At 37.9% G+C, this 25,568-nt stretch overlaps 1 long non-coding RNA gene across 4 annotated transcripts in view; it reads right to left on the reverse strand.

The window, feature by feature from the left end:
* The window catches only part of LOC110345744 (uncharacterized), a 115,509-nt gene extending 91,630 nt beyond the window's left edge, over positions 1-23,879 (reverse strand). For 2 of the 4 annotated variants that reach the window (XR_015447998.1, XR_015447995.1), the window contains exons 1-2: positions 23,304-23,879; positions 175-309 (exon numbers count right to left, since the gene is read on the reverse strand). This is a non-coding gene — a long non-coding RNA (uncharacterized LOC110345744). Of the gene's footprint in view, positions 1-174; positions 969-23,303 lie in introns of all 4 variants that reach the window. The other 2 variants (XR_015447997.1, XR_015447996.1) reach the window with 2 other exon arrangements.
* Between the last annotated feature and the right edge of the window lie 1,689 nt (positions 23,880-25,568).

Here is a 25,568-nt window from a genome sequence, read left to right on the forward strand (position 1 = left end):
CTTATTTAATGAATAAAGGTATTTATTGAATAAATAAATGCATGAGACATGTTTCTTCCTATTGCTGACGTATAGGTCATTACAGATTTTGCAGAGCACACATTGGCAATGTTCTATTGACAACCATCAGGTTGTTGTTGAGATGATTTTTTATATTAATATTCAGCCCCTTACCTCTCCACATTACTGGAGACAGCAGCAGGGGCTGTGGTATGTGGCATAGATATCCTTCCCCTCCTTTCTCTCCTGATGGTTCTGAACTTTCTCCTTCATCAGGTACTCCTCTCTTGTGCTTTGATCTTGACTTCACTGGTGACAAAAACTCTCATAAGAGTTCTGTGGTTTGGATCATTTATTTATTTTTTTTAACTGTATATCTTTTTCTTGGTACATTTTAGGTATACAATATAATGACATTCATCATTGGAAATTTGCACCGTTACCTACTCTCTCTTGGTTCTTTTTTCCCCGCCCCCCTTCCCCTGCTGGATCATTTAAATTTGGTAAATTTCTTCAACAGTTTGCTTATGATAATCTTCTAACATGTACTTCTCCAAACAATTTCTACTTGTTTCCCAAAACTGTTAGTTTTCTTTTCATTCTCTTCTGAATGGCAGCTTGCCAGGACTTGCTAATTGCCCCTGGCCAAGTCTCCATGGAAGGAAGTGGACAGAAACAATTCATGCCTAAATATTATTATTTGAGCAGTGAACCACACTTCTGGAATGGAAAACACAACATTGTAAGAAGATACCTAGCAACCCCTCTTACAGTCCCTAGGCTTAATTAAATGGCAACAGGGTACTTCCGTGTGGAGGTGGCCCAGCGGGAGTGGAGGGGATTCACTTCAGGATACAAGTGGTGCAGGTGAGAAAGCAGGCAAGAAGTGGACTGGTCCACCAGGCATCTGTCCTCCAGTGTAGTGGTTTTGCATTATTCAGTGAACATTTGCATGTTTCCTTGCTTTCCTTGGAGAATTCAAGATAAACAATGGGACTCGATTTAGATACTTCATCTCAAAAAGGTGATCATTTCAGAATGCAGAAAACATCCCATCCTGTGAACAGAATGGGTGGGAGAACACTCTCTGCCCCTTTCGAATACCCCGAGTCACAGCCCCACTGCTCTGCAGGGCACACTGAGAACTCAGCCCCCATGGACTAGCTCTTCTCTCCTCATTTGTATCAGGCGTGTTTTAAACGTAAGATCATGCTTTCCAGGTTTCTGTCAGCTCCATTCAGCATTTCAGCCAAAGGTGGGCACAGCACAATTGCCCTAGAAATTTCTTGGCGCCTTCTCCAGTAAGTCTGGCACAAGGCAGAGAATCTGGAAGACAGGAATTCAAATCTCCACAGTTCTGCTTGCTAGCTGTGCCACCGTAAGTAACTTACTTTACATGTTAGGTCTTCTTTCTTTTTACTTGTAAAATAGGGAATCCAGTTTCCATTCTAATGATTTTTTTTAGTAGAGGTTGGATATGTCAAGTGTCAATCACATAGGAGTCCCTTTGTAAACATTTAGGCCACTTTTTTTGAGTTCTCACCCACTGGTGGGGCCTAGGTGAGAGGCACAGGGAAGAGTCTCTCTGCCAGCCACCCCCAAATGGTCCCTCCCCTGTGGGTTGCTGCAGCAGAGGGTGGCATTCCCCCAAGCCTTCCATCACAGCCATCTGTGCAGCCAACTGTTCTCTGACTCGGAGCTTCCTGCTCACAACCCTGCTAAGCAGGTGGGGCCGACGCCTGCCTCCTCTCTGCTTCGCATGCGGAATCTGATTGTGTTTGACAGGCTGCTTGGGATGGAGAAAAAATGATGTATTGGATTAAAAGCTCTTTGTTTAGATTTTATTAGCCAAAGAGGCTGCTGCATAATTAATTGGAGAATCAGCTGTAATCGCTCATGGAAGCAGAGGCTCCGCCCCCTGATACACAGCCCAGCTTGTGTGCAGAGTGATGGAGAGGTAGAAAGTAGGTGTATTCTTAATTACTAGTGTAACACTGAGGAAGAAATGGGCACAGATGAGGAATGAAGAGGACCATGGTCTTAATCAATTTGGGTGGTAATAACAAAACATCAGATGGAGTGGCTTAAAAAGCAGACTTTAATTTCTCTCGCTTGGGAGGCTGAGCATTCCACAATCAAAGTGCCAACTGATTTGTTTCCTGATAGGGGCTCGCTTCCTGGCTGGCCACCAGCTTCCTTCCCCTGTGTCTTCACGTGGTTAAAGAGGCAGGTCTTGCCTCCTCTTCCTGTTTCTGTAAGGATACGAATCCCACTGAGGAAGTCTGTATCCAATCACCTTCCAACCATATGTCCCACCTATAAACATCATCACAACAATAATAAAACATCATAATTTTCATGAGGCTTTTTCTCAAAACCAGATAATCCTATGAAAAGATGCAATCTTTAGAAACAATGCCAGGTATGGTGGCACAAGTCTATAATCCCAACACTCTGGGAGGCTGGAGCAGGAAGATTGTAAGATTGTAAGTTTGAGTTCATCCTGGGCAAATTAGTGACTAAGGAGACCTTGTCTTAAAATAAAGTCTAAAAAGGACTAGGCGTGTAGCTTATTGCAAAGGCCCAGAGTTCAATCTCCAGTATCACAAAAAATGGAAATGAAAGGAAGAGAGCAAGGGAAGGAAGGAATGAAATAAGGAAGAAAGGGAGGGAGGAAGAAAGGAAGAAAGGAAGGAAGGAGGGAGGGAGGAAACAGACATAGGCACCAAAGATTCAGGAGCATACTCAAGGCCACACTGCTGCCAAGTGAGGCACATAGCAGTAGAAAAAGATCATCCTATCAGGGCTGGAGCTCTTACTCAGAATTTTATATCTAATGAAAATCTTATGTCATGTGAAATGCATATGTCCTGATTTATTTCCTTTATAAGCAAATGTTTTCTCTCAATATTACAATAAATATTAATTTCAAAATCTGTGTATCTTTCCATTGAACAAATGTATCACAATTTCCTGAATTGTCCTCTTAATATTCAATGTGACAATAATGAATCAGTTTCTATGAGACCGGGACTTCCAAAAAAATCACATGTGCATTTTCCTCCAGGAGTTTTTATAAATTTTCCAAGGATATCCATAACTCCCACACACAAAATACACATATAATAGATGATATCTGAGTTTCTTTATTCTTTAAGATTAATTTTTATTTACATATTCAATAACTGCCGACTGTAATCAAAGTAGCACATAAGACATGGTCTTCACCCTCAAGGGGCCTCAAGGATGTGCTCACACAAAGCGAGGCTGGCCTTTTCCAGTTCTGTGATGTGATGAGCTGCTAGACTACTTTATTAAATGGCTCATGTTAGGCTTCTAAGATAGCCTGTTAGTATTATGAAATAATAGAACCCTGGAAACTTCAGAAATCTCCTAGTCCCTTCCTCCTATTTCGAGTCAGTTTGTCCAGAGAAAGTGTCCTGTAGGAAGAAAAATAGCAACTCCATAGCCACAGAAGAAGGTCTCAGTGCACCACTCTGTACTTTATTCGTGAGGCAACTCGAATAGCCTTGTCCCTTTCACCATCATCCTGTCAGAAATGCACGTATAAGCGAAGACATTTAAAAGGCTTTTTATTCACTCATTTTTCTCAATCATAATCTTAGTTTAAACTTTTAGAAGAACTTTTCTCAAAAAGATAAAAGTGGGTTTTTTTTTACACACTGAAAAGAAGTCAAAGCTGCCTCCTATGTGGCTGAACTGAATCGCCACAGCTTCCTTCCTAAGTTCTCTCTCCAGCTTATTTCCCTGATGGCTGAGATGCTGGCTTCTGACAGCTGTCCTTCCTCAGCCCACAGTGGAAATGCAGCGATCATGTGTGGAATAAATGAATAAATCCCAGATTTTCCTTGGGCTGATGCCACCTATTGTGTCCAGCTACTATCTCCCTCGGGCCAACACTTATATTAGCATAGCTATGTCTCCTTTCTGTTGGATTGTGTTTGCAGGCATCCCTTTTCCACATTTTTCATTTCCAATACCAATTTATCTTCATATGTGAAGAATAGTTTTTACAAGCAGAATCTCTTATCTATCTATCTACCTACTACCTGTTTGTATCTATTCACTTCTGACCACCGCAGTCATTTAGTCACACTAATTTACTTCCTTACATTTATACAATTTATGACATATTCAGATTTAACTCTGTCGCTTTACTATTTGTTCCATTTGTCCCACTTGTTCTAAATCCACTTTTCTCTCTTTTTCTTGACTTCTACATATTGGACTATTTTTGTTCTGGTATGTGTCCTCTATTAATATGATTATGCATATCTTCACTACTCTTTTAACAATTTCTCTAGAGGTTACAGAGCACAAAATTGATTATGGTCGAGTATGAGTTACAATTCCCTTCCTAATGTTAGAACTTTAACTCCATCCACTCCTCCTGCCTTTTGTTATATCTGCATCATATATTTTAATTCCACATATATTTTAATTACTAAGACAATATTGTCTTTCTACATAACAGATATACATTTTATACCTATATATCAAGTATTTTCAAATTTTTATTCCTTCACATTTCTTCCTGTATGTTCATGCTTCCAACTAGGATTATTTCTCTTGAGCCTAAAGAAAGCATATGTATATCATTAGTATAGATCTGCGACAAGCTGTTTCAGTTTTGTTTTTCTGGAAATGGTTTTATTTTACCTTCACCTATAAATTGAACTTTTGCTGTGCCTCTGGAGTTCCAGGCTGGAAGTTGTTTTTTTCAGTAGGTACATTCCGGAGTCCACCTTTTCCTTAGAATTGGTTTTCACATTTATTATTACTTCTCTAAAGATAATAAAGTTTATTTCTCTGTTTGCCTTTAAGATTCCTGTCTTTGGTTTTCAACAGTTTTACCATAATGCAAGCTAGAGTGGTTGACTCTGTATTCATAGTGCTCGTTGAAGCTGTGGGTCAATGACTTTCACCTCTTCGGAGAAGTTCTTACAGTATTTTTCTTCAAATTTTGCTTCTATCTCAATCTGTCTCTTAACCAGTTCTGACACCTTAGACACATGTTTTCTAGATCAAAATACCATAACCTGTAGATCAATTTTCTGCCCTTTAAAAAGCAAACCAAGAAAACCACCCTTTTGTCCTAAAGCTTCTGTCTGATGCATTCTATTAACTCATCCTCTCCTTCATGAATACCCTCTTCATAGATGACTGATTTTTTATTGATTTGCTACAATGTTAATTTCATTTCTTCTAATTTAGTTTCTCTATATTCAGTTATCCTATCAAGTTCCCTATTTTGTCTGTTATTTTTTAATACCTTAATCAGAATTATTTTCCATCCAGTACCAAAACTGGTTGCTGGTTCTCTCTCTATTGTCTATTTTCCTGCTGGCCTCATGTCTTGGTACACCTGGTCCTTGCTAAATGAGTGTCATAAATGTATATTTGAAAATAAAGTACCTTAGTGGCCCTCCACACTGTTAGTATTTTTTCTGTTGTTTCTTCAGCTTCTAGTAGGAAGTTCAAGTAGGAGCAGATTGTTTTCATGTGAAAGAATTAAGATGACTCAAAGTATGCTTTAGTCTTGTAAGAACACTGCTATTTCCATTTAGCACCCCTGCTAAAATGTGGTCCTCAACTTGCTGAACTAAAGGCCTCCATGTTTACTAAAATTCTGTGATGAATTCTGAGTCCTGTCCTGTCTCCTACACCTCAGGTGAGATTCCCAGCCTCCCTTGCAGCACCTACCCGCCTCATGTTTCCACTTCCAATCTGGTCCCCCACCTATAAATTGATAGGTGGCTCCACTCTCTCATTTCCCTTCTTTCTGGCATTTTGGCCAACTGAGTCCTAGATGTACTAACAATTCTACATTCTACATTTGCTGTTCTCCTTGGCCTTCACAACACCATGTGATGGACAAAATTCCCACTGATTTCTCATTCTTAGCTGATGCTTTCTGCTCAGATTGTTAGGAATAGGGACCATTGCATCACAGTAGACTTCCATTCTCTCCAAGACCTTGTTGCCTCTCAAGATTTAGCTGCTTTCCTAATCACCAAATGAATTTTATAGTAATATAATATACACAGGGTTGCTCCTGGGGGTGTTGATCTCATATGAATATGACTGTCAGAATGAGATGTTTGGATCTACATTTCAAGCCAAGAAATTTATTAGAATCTGAATTTCTGAAGCAAACAGAGTTGTAATATTTTCAGACTGAGCCCCAAAAGACAAAAGATAATGTTGTTTTAGATCTATGGCTTCACTTGGCAACCTCTTTGATGAACCCCCATTTTGTTTCAGCAATAGAGATACAGAGAAAGCCCGTGGTTTCCAAGAACACTGTCTGCTCCCCTGGCAGCTCTGCACCACATTTTTTCCTCTTCAGAGAGAACGGCTGGTCCCATATGCTCTCCCAGATGGGAAGCTCTGTCCAGGGCCTCTTTCCAAAAGCAAGTACAATTTCCCATATTGGTAGTTTGGGATTTCTTTCCTTCAAGCTTCACTGTAGGTCATTTAAGGTGAAGCTTGCTAGCAGTTTTGAAGTCTGTGTTTTGGAATGCAAAGGGTTGAAGTAGAATGGGATCCCAGAATACAGGGTAAATTCCTTCCAACTGACATCAGTTTCTTCATGTTCCAGATGCAAGCACCTGTCCAAGCTATCACTTCTAATACATTTTTGAAATGTTCCACTCCCTCATATCTGTAGTCAACATGAGGTCCCTTGTCCAGGTTCTGAACTTGCCATGCCTTCTGTTTCTGACACATTAAGCTCTTCACTGTCTGCATATTGTTCTCTCCTTCACTCAGTCTCTCCACCTGCTACAGTTTGACTATGTCCCCCCACAAATAGAGACATTGCAACGGCATTGCTGATGTGATAAGATAAAGGAGTAGAACCCTTAAGAGGTGAATGGCCACTAGAGCTCCTCCCTCATGGAAGAAATTAAAGGCTTTTAAAAAGAGACGTCACACAGGTTTGGTTCTCCTGCCCTCCACCTTCTGCCAGGTGAGAACAAAACATTTGTTCCCTCTGGAGGATGCAGCAGCCAAGTGCCATCTTGGAAACAGAGAACAGTCTTCACTACACAAATGAACCTGCCGGTACCTTGAGTTTGGACTTCCTAGTCTCTAATACTGTGAGAAAATAAACTTCTATTCTTTACATATTTCCAAGTGTGCAGCATTTTGCTATAGCAGCACAAACACACTAAGAGATTAACTCAAATTCATCGCTCAAAGTCAAACCAGCTTCTATGAAATATTTCTAAAATATAGTCATGTTGGTCTTTCTAATGAAAATGTTTTGAAATAATACAGAGTTCTCTTTTATTTCTGTGAGTGTGAACTCCCTGAAGACTGTCTATAGAATGATTTGGCCAGATAGACCATTTAAAAATACAAATACCCAGTACCCTGGGAATTCAATTCCTCTAACTTACCTTCAGAGTCACTGGTCAAGTATTGTATGGTTGTTTTACAAAACTGTTCACCATAGAGATTGGATTGGGAGACCTAAATAAGTATTAATTATATTTATTAATTACATAAGTATACGGATTCCAGCAAAAATACCACATGACTTTTTAAAAAAAGTATAAACACAAGTACTTTTATGGGTCAAGTGCCAATGTGTCTTTTTAGGTAAAAAGTAAAATTAAAAAACAAGTTGTAGAAGCATACAGATAGAAAATCTCATCCTTTATATGTAAAAAAATATGATAAGAAATATATCATGTGCATTTTCATGTTTACGATATCTCTTTTCCCATTAAATGTGATTTCCATGAAGGTAAAGATTTTGTTTTATTCCTCATTCTATTGATACCATCTAGACACAATGTGCTTAATGAATATTTGTTGTTTAATGTATCAGGGACAAGATCCTGGCTGACAGAGCATCTAGATGGAGAGAGAAGTGATTTTCATTGGTCCAGAGCTCGGAAGCAACTACCAGCCTGGTTCACCATCTCCCTACCATGCGCTCTGACCTCTGGCCATCTAGTCTCTTCATTCTGTACTGAAAAGACCAGAGAGACACATCTTTTCTTCTGACTGTTCTGCCTGGTGACCTTCCAGATCTTCCCATACATTCTGGCTTATCCAGCTTTCATCTCTGACTCTATCCACTGGGTAGCAAACACGCTTTCTCCTTCCTTTGGATTTCTCTACCCCTTTTCTTTAACACCTCTCAGGTTACCGAGGCTAACCCATAACCTCTCCCAAAGAGCTGCAGTGTGCCCCTGAGAGGAAGCCAACTCTTACTCATCTCCACAGAGGGAGCCAGGATGGTATCTTGCAAACGGTAGGTGCCAAGCAATGTTCCAGACTGAGTAAGTTTCAGAATAGCCAAAAAATGGAAATAGCCTAATGTTCATCAACTGATGAATGGGTAAATAAAGTGCAGCACATCCATGTGATGAAAAGTTATAGCAATAACAAGAAACGAGATTTCAATACAGTGTAGATGAACCTTGAAAACGTGATGCTCAGTACTACCAATCACAAACAATCGTGCAGAGTATAGTTTCATTTATAGGAAAGGTCCAGAATAGGGAAATCCATAGAAATGAGAATAGATTGGTGGGTTCCTAAGGCCGGAAAGGACCAAGGCATGGGAAGATAAGGCGGGTAGGGTGTAGTTTCCAGGAAACGAAAATATTCTAACATTGATTATGGTGATGAAGCTAAAAATCTGTAAATAGCCCAAAAACTATAAATTTTGAATGGGTGCAGTGTTTGATTTATGAATTACATCTCAGTAAATCTGTTTCCAAAAGTGAAAATAAAAAGAATGAGTGATTGAAAGAATGAATCATGAATCAAGTTTATACAGGTGAACAGATATCTATATACATATATTAATAAGTCCTTTTTTCCTACACATGGCAAGACAATTTCTCCTAATTTATTGACTTATTTATACAGAAAATATCAATGAGTCTAGCATGCACCTCCACCAGGTTCAGCTCTGGGGGCACAGACATGAGCAAAGCTGAATTATTCTCTACCACCATAGACCTAAATGCTTAGAGTAGTAGCCTAATAATCAAGAAACCTTCATAGCCCCCCCTCAAAAAAACCCACTACTATTATTATCATTTTAACTACGTTAAAAGTTACAAAGGAAAAGCACCTGAAGCCCAGCAAGAGTATAAGAATATTGTTTGTTCAATCCAGGCAAGGCCCTTGGGCTCAGGAAATTTTTATGCTCCTACCTGCCCTGTGTCTGAGCATTTTTGTAGTATCATGCCCTGGCCTCACCTGCTCACAGACTGAGCTTTTCTCGGAAGAGCATGCCAACAAGGCAGTGTGCCTGAAGTTCCCTGCCTGTCGCTGTGAGGTTGGGCTGCTCTGCCCGGGGCAGTGAGGAATGCCCAGGGAAGTGACCTGGACACTCCACTTTGATCCCAGCTTCTCCACTCCTTTCCTCACCCCGCAATCTAGATAGATGGTTTAATTACTCCTGTCCTTAGGATATTTGCAGAGGCCTTCCGAGATGCTTTTCCTTTCCTTGTGTGCTGGGCCGCCGATGTTGGCTGATGTAACTCAGCAGAAAACTGCACCAGATTTTGGAAACTAAACCTCCAACTTGACTGCCACTGCAGGTACTGACTGAGGGGAGCCCACCTGGCCTCCTTTCTCAGAGTCCATGATTCACAGCTGCAGAGTTGGGGAGCTGTGAGCAGGCCAGGCGTGGGTGGAAACTGTCACTTCCCTGTGTCTGCAGATAGATTCTAAATCTCCACAGGAGCATACAGGACCCTTTGAATCAGGAACCATTTGCACCCCTGTCCAGCTACATCCCTCACTCACTGCCGCCTCTTCAGCATCCACATTTATTAAGTCCTCACCATGTACTGTATATTGCACTTCTCCCTGTGTGTGACTTCTCTCATCCCATCCCCTCAACAATGCTCTGAGGCTAGAATGTTCTTATCTTCCTTTTACAGAGGAAAGGGGGAGGGAAAGAAAAAGAAAAAGCAGAGGGGAAGATAACTTTTCCAAGTCTTCCAGCTAATAAGTGGTAATACCCAGATTTCAACCCAGGCCTTCCGACTGTGATTTTAATCACCTCTCTATTTCGCATGAGCAATACCAAATTACTTGCAGTTCCCCCAATGTGCAATTTTCTCCTGCCTTTGGGCAGGAAAGGATCTGTTGTGTGTGTGTGTGTGTGTGTGTGTGTGTGTGTTTTAAAACTCACATAGTTTTGGAGTCTCTAAGGAAAAAAGAAGACAAAAGTAAAGTACGAATGAAAATGTAGATGTTAATGTGGATATTTATTTCAAATAATAAAGGCTGAAAAAAATCACAAAATCCAGAAAAATAACAGCATTTCTATAATTTTCTAATACAGCCAATGGGACATTCCTACTTTTTTTGTGATTGTAATTATCCATTGCTTCTTCATGTGCAGAAAATTGTTGAATTTCATTTTCAAAAAGGAGAATAGAAGAATAAGTCAGCTTTTGGACAAGGGCAGAAGTCGATAGACTATAGCCAGAGGCCAGCTGCTGTTCTTACAAATAAAGCTTTATTGGAATGTTGGATGGCAGACATGTTTGTCTAACCATGGTCAAGACTATTTCCATAAGGAGGCAGAGTTGAGTACTTGAAATACAGTAGGTACTGTCTGCACCTTTTACATGAGCAATTTTCTACACCCTCTATGGTGAAGGTATTTAAAGTAAGGGGACTGTTTAAGTAAGCTGCTAAGCAGGCCAGCTCCATTCCCTGCCTGTACCTGCTTTGCCATCTCCAGGCTAGAGAAGTCTGAGCCCTCTGGAACTGTTCCTCTGAGATTTAGCTGAGATGCCCTCGCCCACACCTCGGGCCACTTCACCAGACACCCTCAGTCCTTGGTGAACCCCCTTCATTTATTAAATGAAAAAAAAATTTTCTTCTTAAAGCCTCCCTCCTATTGAGCCACTTTGATTTCATTTTTTATACTTTCTTTGATCAAGATACTCTGGTATCCTGAGGATGGTGCTATGGTTAATCAGGGTTGAATGCTCAATGCTTAAAAGGTACCCACTGAATAAGACACTGCTCTCTGCCTGCCTCACCTCCATTCTCTCATTTTTACTTAGTAGCAGAATATGATCTTATTCAAAATATTCAGAGTGTATTTTGCAGTCTTGTTTACAATTCTGGTAAATGATGTCTAAGTAGAAATATTGCATATGATTTTTAAGTCTGTTACTGAAAGCTGTCATTATAACTTTTCCTTCTTTCTGATTGTTACTATGTAGATGCAATGGCTGGTATCCCAGCAGCCACCTTGGTCTGTGAAGAGAATTTGTATATGGATATTAGTGTTAGAATTAGCAAAGTAGAAACTTAAAAGATATCCTGTGTCCATGATGAGGCTGTGAAACCACCCTAACAGCCCAGAAGTATCTAGTTTTAGACTACTTTTATATTAATGAATAAATTATTGTGAGTCCAAGCCCTTATGAATGAATTTCTATTCCCAGTAGCCAAATGTGTCTTGTGAGTGGAACAGGAGACACAATCTTAAATTATTTAATCAAATAAAGTGAAAGGGTGGGAAATTCTTTGGGATTATTAAATTCAATGAATACTAAAATTTGTCATATGATTTCTCAAATTAATGATAATTGACTTTGTAATTAGGCACTAAGCAGATTGTGTTATAAGAAAATTATCTTTTTTGTCTTTTAGGGGTTGGTATGTTTTATTATAAATATTAACTGATATTAATTGCAAATTAGTGGGTTTCCCTGGGAAATTTCTACACATGCATATATTGTTTTTAATCTCAGCTACCCTCCCTGCTCTCCTCTCTTTCCTTTCTCTCACATCCTCTTCCTGCAATCTCTCTTCCCTTTCCTAGTATGCCTAGGAAGAGAGGTTACCTTAAGACATATTTTTCAAGATGATCTCCTGCATTCTATGTGCCAGTATTCTATTAAGGATTTTTGCATCTATGTTCATTAGTGAGATTGGCCTATAGATCATACACCCTGACCAAGTGGGATTAAACCCAGGGACACAGGGATGGTTCAACATAGGCAAATCAATCAATGTAATGCACTATATCAGTACATCCAAGGACAAAAACCATATGATTATCTCCAGAGATGCAGAAAAAGCATTCGACAAAATCCAGCACACATTTATGATAAAAACCCTACAGAAAATTAGAATAGTTGGTCTCTACCTCAATCTGATAAAAAGCCATCTATGAAAAAGCAATAGCCAATATCATACTAAATGGTCAAAAACTGAAATCCTTCACACTAAAATCAGGAATGAGACAAGGATGTCCACTATCACCACTCTCGTTAAATATAGTTTTGGAAACATTAGTCACAGCAGTTAGACAAGAGAAAGAAATAAAAGGAATAAAGATAGGAAACAAAGAAGTCAAATTGTCATTATTTGCAGATGACATGATACTCTATATAGAAGACCCCAAGAACACCACCAAAAGTCTTCTAGACTTAATAACCAAATTCAGTAAAGTAGCTGGATACAAGGTCAACACACAAAAATCAATAGTTTTCTTCTACATGAACAACAGACTCACCGAGAGAGAAATAGGGCAAACAATTCCTTTCACAATAACATCTAAACAACTGAAATACCTAGGAATCAACCTAATGAAAGAAATCAAAACCTCTTCTCTGAAAACTATAGCACTATGAAAAGAGAGATTGAAGATGATATCAGAAAATGGAAAGACATCCCCTGCTCCTGGGTAGGAAGAATCAGTATAGTGAGAAAGGCCATACTTCCAAAACTGCTATATAGATTCAATGCAATCCCAATTGATATCCCAGCAGCATACTTCATGGACCTTGAGAAAACCATCCAAAAATTCATTTGGAACAAGAAGAGACCCAGAATAGCAAAAGCAATTCTAGGTAACAGAGACATGGCAGGGGATATCACAATCCCCAACTTGAAGGTATACTACAAAGCTACTGTGATAAAAACAGCATGGTACTGGCAAAGAACCAAATCTGAGGACCAATGGAACAGATTAGAAGGTGCAGAAACAACTCCAGACACACTCACCCATCTCATCTTCGATAAAGGAGCCAAACACCCTCACTGGAGGAAAGATAGCCTCTTTAATAAATGCTGCTGGAAAAATTGGGTTTTAACTTGCCAAACTTTAAAACTAGACCTATATCTCTCACCATGCACTAAACTAAAATGTAAATGGATTAAAGATCTAAATATTAAAAGAGAAAAGCTGAGGGTCCGGGGATTTAACTCAGTGGTTCTGCCACCTGCCTCGAAAGCACAAGGTCCCAAGTTCGATCCCCAGTTCTAAAAATAAATAAATACATACATACATAAATAAATAAATAAATGAGAAATGCTGAATCGGCTGGAACAGAGGTTAGGTAGAACTCTTGAAGACATTGGTGTAGGAAAAGGTTTTATGAACAAAATCTCAATTGCCCATGAACTAGCAAAATCAACAAGTGGGATCTCTTCTTATTAAAAAGCTTCTGCACAGCAAGAGAAACTGCCAGCAGTGTGAAGAGACAACCCACAATGTGGGAAAAAATCTTCACCTGCTCTTCCTCAGACAAAAGTCTACCATCTTGAATCTATAAAGAACTTAAAAAAATCAGACCTCTCAAATTTAAAGACCCAATCTGAAAATGGGCATCTGAAATGAACAGACATTTCTCAGAAAAAGAAGTAGAAATAGCAAATAAACATATGAAAAAATGCTCAACATCACTGGTCATTTGAGAGATGCAAATGAAAACAATGCTGAGATTCCACCTCACTCCAGAAAGAATGGCTGCTATCAAGAAATCAACCAATAAGAAATGCTGGGGGGGGTGTGAGGAGAAAGGAACCCTTCTCCATTGTTGGTGGGAGTGTAGACTGGTGCAACCACTGTGAAAATCAGTATGGAGATATCTCAAAAAACTAGGACTGGAAGTCCCATTTGACCCAGCTATTCCCCTGCTGGGGATCTTCCCCAAAGAATTAAATGAATCATACCACAGTGATATATGTGCACTCATGTTCATAGCAGCACAATTTGTAATAGCTAACACTTGGAAGCAGCCCAAATGCCCATAACCTGGAGACTGAATAAAGAAAATGTGTTTTTTTTAATAAAATGGAGTACTACTCAGCCATAAAAAATGAGAAATTAGAGACATTCATAGCTAAATGGATTCACATTGAAGCGATACTCTTAAGTGAAGTAAACAGGACACACATGTAAATACCAAATAGTTTCTCTACTATGAGAAACTGAAAGTGTAAATAAGGGTTAAAATGATTAAAATGAATAACTGATAATTTGAAATAGGGAGAAAAGTCCAAAGCAGTACAGGTGATAGGAGGGGAAAGGGAAAGAAAGAATTATGAGAAGAGAAAAAAAAATGGAAATGAAGTCTATGTGAATAGGGAAGGGGGAGGGGGTGAAGGGCGCACAGGTAATGGAGAAAAAATAAGAACCAAGATACATCATGGACAGTTACAAGCATCCAATGACAAATGTAAACAAATTGTATACCTAAAATGTACCAATAAAAGAACTTAAGAATTTTTTTAAAAATGGGAATTTATCAGTTCTTACAACTAGAAGGCACAGATCCAAGCAAAGTGAGAGTGTTGTTACCTTATGTCTAAATTTTTGTTCCCTGTGCCAATGGCTTCTTCCTCCTGACTGGGAAATGGGAAACCACAGCTTACAGTAGCTAAGGCTTGCAAAACTCTGATTTATAGTCCCAAGGAACGATATTATTTTTCTCTCAATTTCCATGGAGAAGAATCCCAGGGAAGATCTCTTGTTGGCCAGTTGGGATCACATGTCCATCCCTTCTCCAGAAGGACTGTGATGATTGGCTTGTCTGGATCACATACCAGTCATCTGGACAAAGGGAGAGCATTCTACACTCGACAGTCCTCCAGAATCAGACAGAACGCAAAGGTAATCAGATAATGATGCACGAAGCATACCCCAAAAGAATGTGTTATCCAGGCCGAGGATTTAGCTCAGTGGTTCCGGCGCCTGCCTCACAAGAGCAAGGTCCTGAGTTCAATCCCCAGTACCAAAAACAAACAACAACAACAAAAAAAGAATGTGTTACCCAAAGATGCAGAATTAGACAAAAACCATAGAGTTCACTATTTCGAAGTTGTCATTTCCCCAGTAGACTCTGAGGTTTTTGAGCACAGGCACTGGCTCTGATTTTTTACTGTGGCACATGGAAAGTACTATAAAAATGAAGGTGTATGAATGGGTGTTTAAACCTTCATTGATAGAAACTTAATTTTGGTATTTTAGAATAATATGATTAATAGCCAGTTGTAGACCACCTCCTGTACCAGGGTTTTTTCTCATTTAGTCCTCAAAACAATTCTAAACAATTCTGTTTATTGCTGAATAAAGTGGGGCATAGGAGCATCCAATAAATTGTCTATAGTCACAGCAAGAGAGAATAAGATTCAAATTCCACTCTTAACTGAATCCAAACCTTCTATTTTTTATGACAACATACTGCCTCTGAAAGTAATCAAGCAAGTAACCTTGTAGAGATCCATGCATATTTTTTCAAATTATTTGGGGATCATCTACACCAGGAATCTCAAATTTGGTTACCCATGAGAATTGCTCCAAGTGTTCATATTGACTCCTAGGCCCCATTCATGGTCAATTTTATTTAATAAATATAGATCAGAACCTAGGAATATGTATTCTAGATACTATTATAAAATATTTCAAACAAGAAAAGTAAAAAGAAAACAAAATAAATATTCATGTATTTACCACCAAGCTTAAAAATAAAACATGTCATATATAATTAAAGTTCCCACTTACCCTTCTGATAGTACACTTTTCTCCTTTTTAATGCAACAACAGCTTTTTCCCTAAATTTCATATGTACTGATTCCATCTTTGTTTGCTTACTGTTTCTACAAATACGTATGTGCCTATAAAATATATACTATGATTTTGAATATGTTAATACTGCATACATTTCTAACTCTACATACTCTTTCACCATTGTGTTAGTCAGCTTTTCATTGCAGGGAGTAAATACCTATATATAAAACATACAAAGCTTAAAGGAGGAGAGGTATTTTGGCTCATAGTTTTAGAGGTTTCACCCCATGGTAAAATAGCTCCAAGACATAAACATCGTGGCAGGAGAGTGTGGTGGAGTAAAGCTACTCACCTCAAGGCAAAGAAGCAGAGAAACAAGAAAAGAGCCAGGGAGGAAAGAATCAGGGACCAGATATGGTTCCGAAGATCATATCCTATGGTCTACCTGGATATACTCAGAAGTGTGCTTTGCTCATTTCCCAGGCTTCTCTCAAGACAATCAAGTTGACAATGAAAATTAATCATCACCACACTTTTATTTGATCTCTCAGGTATATTTTTGGATACATAGCTATATGGATGAAAGTAGCACCAGTTCCTCATAGTCTATTGTTTGCATTTATCGCAACGTATTTGTCCTGCTTTTTATGGACAAGTGACTTATTTCCAAGTTTTTGCTTTCACCAAGTCATAGTGGTCATGTATGAACGTTAAATATGTCCCCCTATGCATATGTGTGACAGTTTCTCTGGATTATATTCCAAACAGTGTAATTATTGAATCACTGGGGTGTTGAATCTGTCTTTTTTTTATCCCTAAACTGCGTGGGTAATTTTAATGGGCAGCCAAATTAAAGAACAACAGAGTCTGTACCAACTCCAAGATTTTTCATTGCTTCTCAAACTTCAATGTGCTAAGGAATAACCTGAGCATCTTGTTAAAGTAAAGGATCTAATTCAATAACTCTGGGGTGAGGTGTGTGATTCTCAATTTCTAACAAGTCCCTGAGTAATGTCAATCCTGGGATTCTATGAAACACATTTTGCCTATCAAGTTCCAGCTGAATAAAAATGAAAGCTAACTATCCCAACACATTTTCCTAGGTACTAACTATGGACTAAAGGAAGAAGATACAGGGGAAAATAACAAGGCTGAATATACACCACTTTAGGTCTAAAATAGCACCCGGTTCTGTGGTGTACCCCATGATCCTACCTGGTGACAAATTTCATGGTCATTCTATAAGTCACAATTTCTATATCTTATGCTCTGAGAAGGAAAGTTTAAGAGATAGCTTTTTCAAAGTTAAACTCTCTACCCAATGAAAGAATTTCCAACATCAAAACTGGATTGACATTTTCAATTTCACTCATTGTAATTGGGGTGTTTAGAATTTCTATATCTTCTTCATTTAACTTTGGCAATTCATATGTATCTAGGAATCTATCCATTTCTTCTGTGTTTCCCATTTCATTAGAGTACAGGTTCTCAAAGTAGATATTGATGATCCTCTGGATTTCTGCTGGGTCTGTTGTGACTTCACCTTTTTCGTTCTTAAATGCATGGATTTGAGCCTTTTCCTTCCTTGTTTTGATAAGGTTGGCTAGAGGTTTATCAATTTTATTTATTCTTTTGAAATGGATGCATATTGAGGTCATTGAGGCCATGCTTTTAAGTGAAATAAATAGGACACACATGTGTAAATACCGAATAGTTTCTCTAGTGTGAGAAACTGAAAGTATAAATAAGGATTAAAATGATTCAAATGAATAATTGATAATTTGAAATAGAAAAAGGTCCAAAGGTGTACAGGTGGTGGGAAGGGAAGGGGAAAGGGAAGAAGGGAAAGGAAAATTTATGAGAAAAGAAAAAAAAAGGAAACAAAATCTATGTAAATAGGGAAGGGTGGAGGGGGTGAAGGGCACACAGGTAATGGGGAAAAAATAAGAACCAAGATACATCATGTACAGGTACAAGCACCCAATGATAAGTGTAAACGTATTGTATACCAAAAATGTACCAATAAAAGAATTTTTTAAAAAACTGGATTGAACTTCAGCATCTTCCTGGGGAGCAAAACTGGAAGCTTCACCAGGATATTCCTAATAACTCTAGATACTGTGGTAAGGGATCAAGAAGGAAATCTTCATAGTTCACAGATTTGTCTCCTTCTTTAGATGGTATTGAATTACTTGATTTTATACCAAGTTATTCCACCACATATGTGCCAAGGGCAACAGATACAATGCATAGGACTATGAAATGTTGCTGAAAAAGTTACCAGTTAGATTTGGATTAAGCAGTTAAAATTGACTTTTGAGCAGACTGCAGAAGCATCTGTAATAAACTTGACCCTGATATGGCTGCTTTCTTTGCGCAGTCCATTTATAACCTCAAGACGTGTTCCTCGAAGCTAATCCAAGAAGCCACCAGGGAAGAAAATGAGTGGAGGGATCTCACCTGCAGAAAGTGAGAATATATGTTCTTTCTCTGATCAGGAGATATTTCTTGACCCTTCCTTAATCCCTTGGGCTAGAGTCAGTATTTGAGCTCAGCCACCACGCATGAGCCATGTGGCCTTGGGAAAACCAGTTGTTTTACTACACAGTGGTACCTGGATCAGAAAAGCATTCTTTATGAGAAAAGCAGATAAAGATTTGTACAGCCAGAAAAGCAAGTGGATTTCTCAATAACAGACAGCTGATGTGAGTTTATAAAGCTCCTCCCCCAAAGCATATCTGCATGAGCTGCAAAATTCACCTTGTTATAAAATTTGAACTTGTCATAAATGCATGTTAGCTTTTACTGTTCTGGTTGAACTTCATTAACTAAGAAAAATGTAGAACATTATAAGTAGATAATTTAGGTTTATCCATAAGCACTATTTGATAAGAATTCATCATTTTATTTTTTCAAGTGAGCTGGGCGCAAATGCAAAATTTCTTTAAGTACTAGCTCCCAAGTCCCTTTATGTAATAATTATTGACTTCTTGTTTATAAGCAGGTCTGAAAGTAATGTCTCTTTTTAATTAGTTTCCCAATGACTTTCTTTTTCTTTTTTAATTAAACAATGCCACAGACAAACTTTTGAAGCTAAAGACACTTTAATGGATATGATCTGTCTAGCTTTCTTTTCCTGACTGTATTCATTATAGACAAATCAATGAAAATTGATAAACTCTTGATGGAAAAAAGGATGTATTTGTATTCATTACAAAGGATTGGAGATAATAATAAAATGAAATGTTGTTATAGTGAGATATAAACCCAACCTACGGAATTGTTCAATATGAGAATAGCTAGATACATTTCATTACCATGATAGGGGCAGCTCAGAAGCGGAAGCCAATAATTTTAAGTCTTGAGCACAGGGTTATGCTGACTCTACAGTTCAATACGTTAATTGACAATAAATCCTGCTTGCTTCTAAAAGGCACTTGACTAGTCATTTTCAAGATGGTCATGATTTTTTATGATGCGGAACTTTTAATTTACAGGGATGATAAAAATAGATTTACTTTCAGCCACTTGTATTTGATTTAATTACCTAATCAACTATAAATCATCTATTATTGAAAAAGTAATTCAACATAGGTAATATTCAGCTGTCATATTTTTGGGTTACTGCTAGGTAGTTTGGTGAGTGGAAAGAGTCTACAGTAAATCATTTGCACTTTTCTCCAAGTCTGAAAGAAGTCTACAAAGCTGAAATCGGGTTTGGCTCACCTTTGAAAACATTCACTTACCACCCTACTATTTGTTTCTTAACTAGATATATGTTGAAAAAGAGCAATGGTGTCATCATAGTGGATTAAATTGGGACTAGATTAAAGTTTTTAGCATTCTTCCAGTTCTTCTATGCTGTCATATTGACCCTAGTCACAAGTTTGATGTGAATCTAATGTGGTAGCTAAGATTGACTGTGAAAAATAGAGTCTCACCTCAGCAGAACCTGCTGGATTAAATGCCTGATTGATAGATGGTGGTTATTTATGATTAAAGAAAAAAGGCGTGGTTTCCTGGAATAATCAAAGGCTCTCAAACCCCAGGGTCAGAATCCCTGCGAGAAAGTCTTTTTCCTCCCTTGGCCAGACTGCTCCAACACTCACCCTTTCTCTTTGCCTCTCCAGGAAATCAAAGTCTGTGGCTTTTTGGTGACCATATGCTAGTTACTATTCATTTGCCTCTAAAAGACAAGTCTCGTCACTTGACTACTCAAAGCTTTGCTAGGATTTCCCCTTATAATCAGGATAAAGTCTAATATTTAAGACAAAAAAAACTCTTCTTAAGACCTCCCCTATTTGACATTTTGTCAATACTAACCCCATGTTATATATTTGCTCCAACATTCTGAAAGTCTTTCAATTCCTGCAGAATTATAATTTATTGGCTGGCTTGCTGGCTGGCTGAGTAGATGGATGAATAAATGGTTGAAGAAATGAATGGATAAATACACGGAAAGAAGGATAGATGGATGGATAGATGAACAGATGAATGAATAGTTCAAGTAATGAATGAATTCCTTTTCCATATCCCAGAGGTATTTGCTCTCAAAATGTCTCCTTTGGCCTAAGTCATTCTCCACCTGCACCTGATCTATCAGTATGTCTGAATCACAATTACTAACCAAGTACTGAAATGGTTGTACATTTTGATAAAGTTTGACCTTAGTCATGGTTCCAGCCTGTTGGTTTAGCCTTAAAAGGTTCCTGAGATCCTAGAGGTAGACACCATTGTGCCTGATTCATGTTATACTTAATTATCTCCCCCTGACATTGAGACATGGAATTTCCAACTTGTTTATGTTCTTACCCTTCTATTTGCTTTGGAGTAGCCCTTAACACCTTCCCATTAACTAGGGAGGGCTGCAGTTCTAGGCTCAGACAGAGGGTCAAGAGCAGTGATAGATTCTGAGCTGAGTCAGTCAATAGATCTTCAACTTCTAATACAAGATGAAATTCCCCCCATGTTTGGTGATGATCTCTGGGCTTAAGTTTTCCCAAACTTCACATTAGTTTTGCAATAATAAAAATGCATTATGCAAAACAGTTAATTTTTGAAGATGTATAATGGATACAATGGGCTCATTATTCTATTCTATTTGCATGGGCACATAGAATTTATTCTTTTATCTGGTTGAGCTCTATATATTAAAATGAGCAAAGATGTAAAACTCATGATACCTAAAATATATGTGTGTATATTTATGCCTATTACTGAGAAGAAGATATAATAGCCCAATTATTTCAAACAGAAAAATTATCCAAAACACAATTATTTCCATTTCTATATACTGTACCCCAGTTTCTGAGCATAGGCCCATATTTTACAGAATGACATTAATATGGCCCGAGTCATTTTGTGTTCTGCTTTATTCATTTTAGAGTTGATCAAAAACATTTCCATATTGCCATACAGTGCTCATAGTGATAAGTTTTAGTATATCTGCATAATATCCTATCATGCTGATAGAATATCATTTAGTCCATCATTCCCCTATGGATGGACATTTGTATTATTTCTATGCTTTTGTTACTGATGTTGTCACTGGAGATAATGCTGTAAAGACTAATAAAAGATGTTGAATTTAGAAAATCTGATTAAAAATTTTCATCCAATTTTCCCTTCCCCAAAGAGTATTTTATTATCTCACAAATTATGTTCCTAATTTCTATTTTTATTTTTTTTCATGGTTTTCATGCTTTCACCTTTCTATTTTGTAATCACTTCTCTAGCATTAGGCTCAATACATATATATATGTATATATATGTGTGAAAATATATATATGTATATATATATGTGTGTACGTGTGTGTGTATATATATACATATATATATATGTATATATATATGGTTATTTGTACAGTAACATAGATTTGCTATTGATCAACCTGAATCCATAGGCTCCACCCAACCATTGACAGCTACAAGAACATAGAAAGGTGATTATTTCTAGCCTATTGTGTTTCATATGCAAAATGAGAATAACACTGGCCTCGTAGGTTTATTAGAGAGAAAACTTTAAGGAAACTTTCATTGTTATTCTTAATTTGTATTATTTTGTTTGACCAGGTTTTTTTAAAGATTAGGCTCAGGAGAGAAAGACTAGATCTAAAAACTGTAGTAGAGAATTATTTTTGGTTTGGTTTGTCTGCTTGTTTTCTTCTTGCTTTTCCATTTTCAATAACCAAAGAATTGGTCTGCTGGCCACAGACCAATTTTAGGGAGTCCATGGCTAATTAGATTTAATGATTTTTCTCTGAGATATCTTTCCACAATACTACATAAAATTCATAAAAATGAACTTTAAAAGAAGTGTCGATAGTGTATCCAATGAAAGAGTATTCCACATTTTTCATAATTGAAGTGATTCATTGAAATGACCTTGAAGTTTTCACTATGGTGAACAATGTGGTAGTAACTTTCAGTGGAAATATTTTCTTCAAATGAGAATTATTTCCTTAGGATGAATGCTTGCATTTGGAATAACTTTTCAGACTGTTCATACATTTTTAACTTGACTCATTTTGAGGTTATGCTTTTTCTATCTTGCTGTACTAGCTGAGCATCATGGCAGCACTTATAATCCCAGCACTTAGAAGGCTGAGGCAGGGGAACTGAACCACAAATTCAAAACTAGCTTGGGTAACTTAGCAACTTAGCAAGATCCTGTCTCAAAATAAAAAATAAAAATGAAAAGATCTTGGCATATAACTCAGTGCAATAGTCCTGGATTCAGTCCTCAGTGCCGTGTGTGTGTGTGTGTGTGTGTGTGTGTGTGTGTGTGTGTGACCATTATATTTTTATACCTGCTTGATCTTCTTTGGTTCAGAAAGAGAAAAGAAAACTATAAAGAAAGGAACTCAGCTGATTCAGTGAGGCATGAATCCTGCTCTGGGAAACATTTTATGTGTTTATGTTTCTGTTTACATTTTGTCATCTCAGATCATGTCTGTTTATCAGATAACAAAAATATGTTGTGTCCATACTAAAAGAAAATTGTAGCTTCTAGTTTCCTATATATAAGTAAGACTTAGAAATTAACCTGCTAACAGCTTATGACAGAGGAAAAAACGAAAAGCATATTTACTTTACAGAAAACTCATAGATCTGGCTAAAATACATTCAGTCTTGTTCAGATTTAGTCTACTTTTGTCTTACTTTATGCATTTCACAAATGTCAGCCAAACAGTTGATTGTTTAAAATGATATTGTGTTTAAACTTTTTGGCTCATGAAAATATTTGCTTCTGGTTTTGTTATTAAGAAATAGTAATTTTACTTTTTTCTTCTTGTGAAGTTATTCTAAAGTAAAATGTCAAACAGTTTTTGTGGGGTTGTCTAAGCTTAGAATTCTCCCAACATCTGCACTCTCTCTCTCCCTCTCTATCTCCACCTCTCTCTCCACCTCTGTCTTTCCACCTCCCAGTCCCCTCTCTCCTCCCCTCCCAGGCAGATCACCTCTATTCTGTCAAATGTTCACTCACCTTTGCTAATGAGCAGTTACTGCACGTTGGCATCAGTGGAGGCAGGAAGGAGAGAAGGCTGTTGGATCATGGAATGCCCTGGTGTGCTGCAATCGTGCATATGGGATTCTCAAATCCAGCCCTAGAACCGTTTCCTAGTTTCTCCAATAGTTTCCTGGAGCATAGAATGTTTAGAAATAGAGCTCTATTTTAAAACCTCAGATTCACCACTTTTTCTGGCTACATCCTCCCCTCTTGGAATTGATAACGTGTTGACTCTGAGTCATAATGGTAACTTCCTCATGAACATCTGATGTTGTGAAATTAACAAAGATGACAACTCCCCAACAGTTGAAGCCAAGAAATGAATTATAAAAATGTTCTTCAGTCACAATCCCAGAGAGAATCCGGTTATGAATTAGTAACAGATGGGAAAATACTATTCACTTCCAGTTTTACATAAATGTCTATAATGCTTGTTCTGATCATAAGTTTTTATTTCTTCCAGAGCTTCATTATGATTCCAGCAAGATTCACCATTAAAAAAATAATTTTAAAAAACCTTGGGTTGGGTACATGCAACTGCTCTTTCTTTTCTCTCTGCTTGTTCTATAAAAGAGCAAATAATCCAGGTAAAAGAAACACATATCATTTCATTGCTTGCTTTTTACCTTACAAAATAAAATATTAGAAATTATCCTAAGCCAAATAGTCAAGGATATTTATTATCTGTTGATAGATTACAATCTATGAAAAAAGAAGCACGAAATAATAGTCTATCATCTCCTTTCTTCTTATACAAACTTAGAAAGTAAAAATCCTTACTATTTACACCAAACAGTGGAAGAAATTCCATCAACACTGTGCCTTGATACATAAGACGTTGGACATAAAACCTTTGGGTTCCCTTGACAGCCTCCTTTGAGAAAGGACCACTCACTTTTGGATCACTTGGCACCCATACTTCCTGAAACATTTGCCAATCTCCCTAAGTTCCCTGGGGTCAACCCCTGAGCCCCTATCACCTTCATTCCCAATCTTCCTGGCCTGGTTGAGTCCTCCCCATCATTTCTGGTCTTAGACAGAATGCCACACCATGAGGTACAGGAACCAGAGTCCTGAGAGAAGTTCAAGGGCACATGATGTAGCCTTGAGGTACGGAGGAATCTGTTCCTTGTGGCACAAAATTTGACCAAATGAAGCACATAATAAAAGGAGCTGGGAAATACTCTCCTGGTCCCTTCTCCTTTATGGAAACATTTCCTGGGTATAATTCTTTTTACAACACTACCTGAGAAAATCCCATCCATGAACTCACCATGCTTGCTGAGCAGACCTGAGGTGCCTCTTTATTGTCTCTTAGGACATGGTGGCCGCACTGGAATGCAATGCAGAACATTCTCTCAGAGGTTTTCTTGTCTCACCTTCATTTCTCTTTCACCTTCCTTGTCTTGGACATTTAACTCTCAAGTAAAGTATCAGCACTTTAATCCTTGCCTCAAGCTCTGCTTTCCAGATTGGTACCCATCCACTTTGGACTGCATAATTATTAGCATTGCTCATTTTCACTTTTTAAAGTTATAGGATCAATTTCTTGCTAGAAAAGAACTATTTGGGAAAATAAAATGGAATATGGTAAGTTGAAAGTGGCCCTAAAAACATATATCCAGATCCTGATCCCAGTACCTATGAATGTGATCTTATTTAGAGATAGGGTGCTTGCCAACAGCACTAAATTAAGCATCTTGAGACATGATAATGCTGTATGTAGGGTGTCTCCATGATGAGTATCCTGATAAGAAGCAAAACAGAGAGAGAGCAAAGACACAGAGATACACAGAGCAAAGGTCTTACAAAAACAAAGGCAGAGATTGAAGTGTGGCAGCTATAAGCGATTTCAAGGATTAAGTCAGTCACCAGGAGATAAAAGAGAAGCAGAGAACAGATTCTCCCTCAGAGCATCCAAAAGGAGCCAACCCTGTGGATAAAAAAAAAAAAAAAAAGATTTGAGGGAGAAACATTGCTATATATTCCAACCATCCCCTCTCAGATTCATACAGTCATCCCCGCTATGTATCAGTGAGGGATACATCCCCACATTCCCAGTGGATGTCTCAAACTGCACAGTATGAGCCAGGCATCTACCGTGGGTTTGTTTTTTTCCTGTACATAACATGCCTATGTCAAAGTTTAGTTTGTAAATTAGGCACAGTAAGAGATGAATAGTAGCTAACAATAAACTAGAACAATTATAATATAAAGCATAGTAAGAGTTTGTGAATGTCC

Source organism: Heterocephalus glaber, unplaced genomic scaffold (genome assembly GCF_053883595.1).
Source record: "Heterocephalus glaber isolate CG9 unplaced genomic scaffold, H.glaber_assembly_v1.0 deba00001781, whole genome shotgun sequence".
NCBI lineage: Eukaryota > Metazoa > Chordata > Mammalia > Rodentia > Bathyergidae > Heterocephalus > Heterocephalus glaber.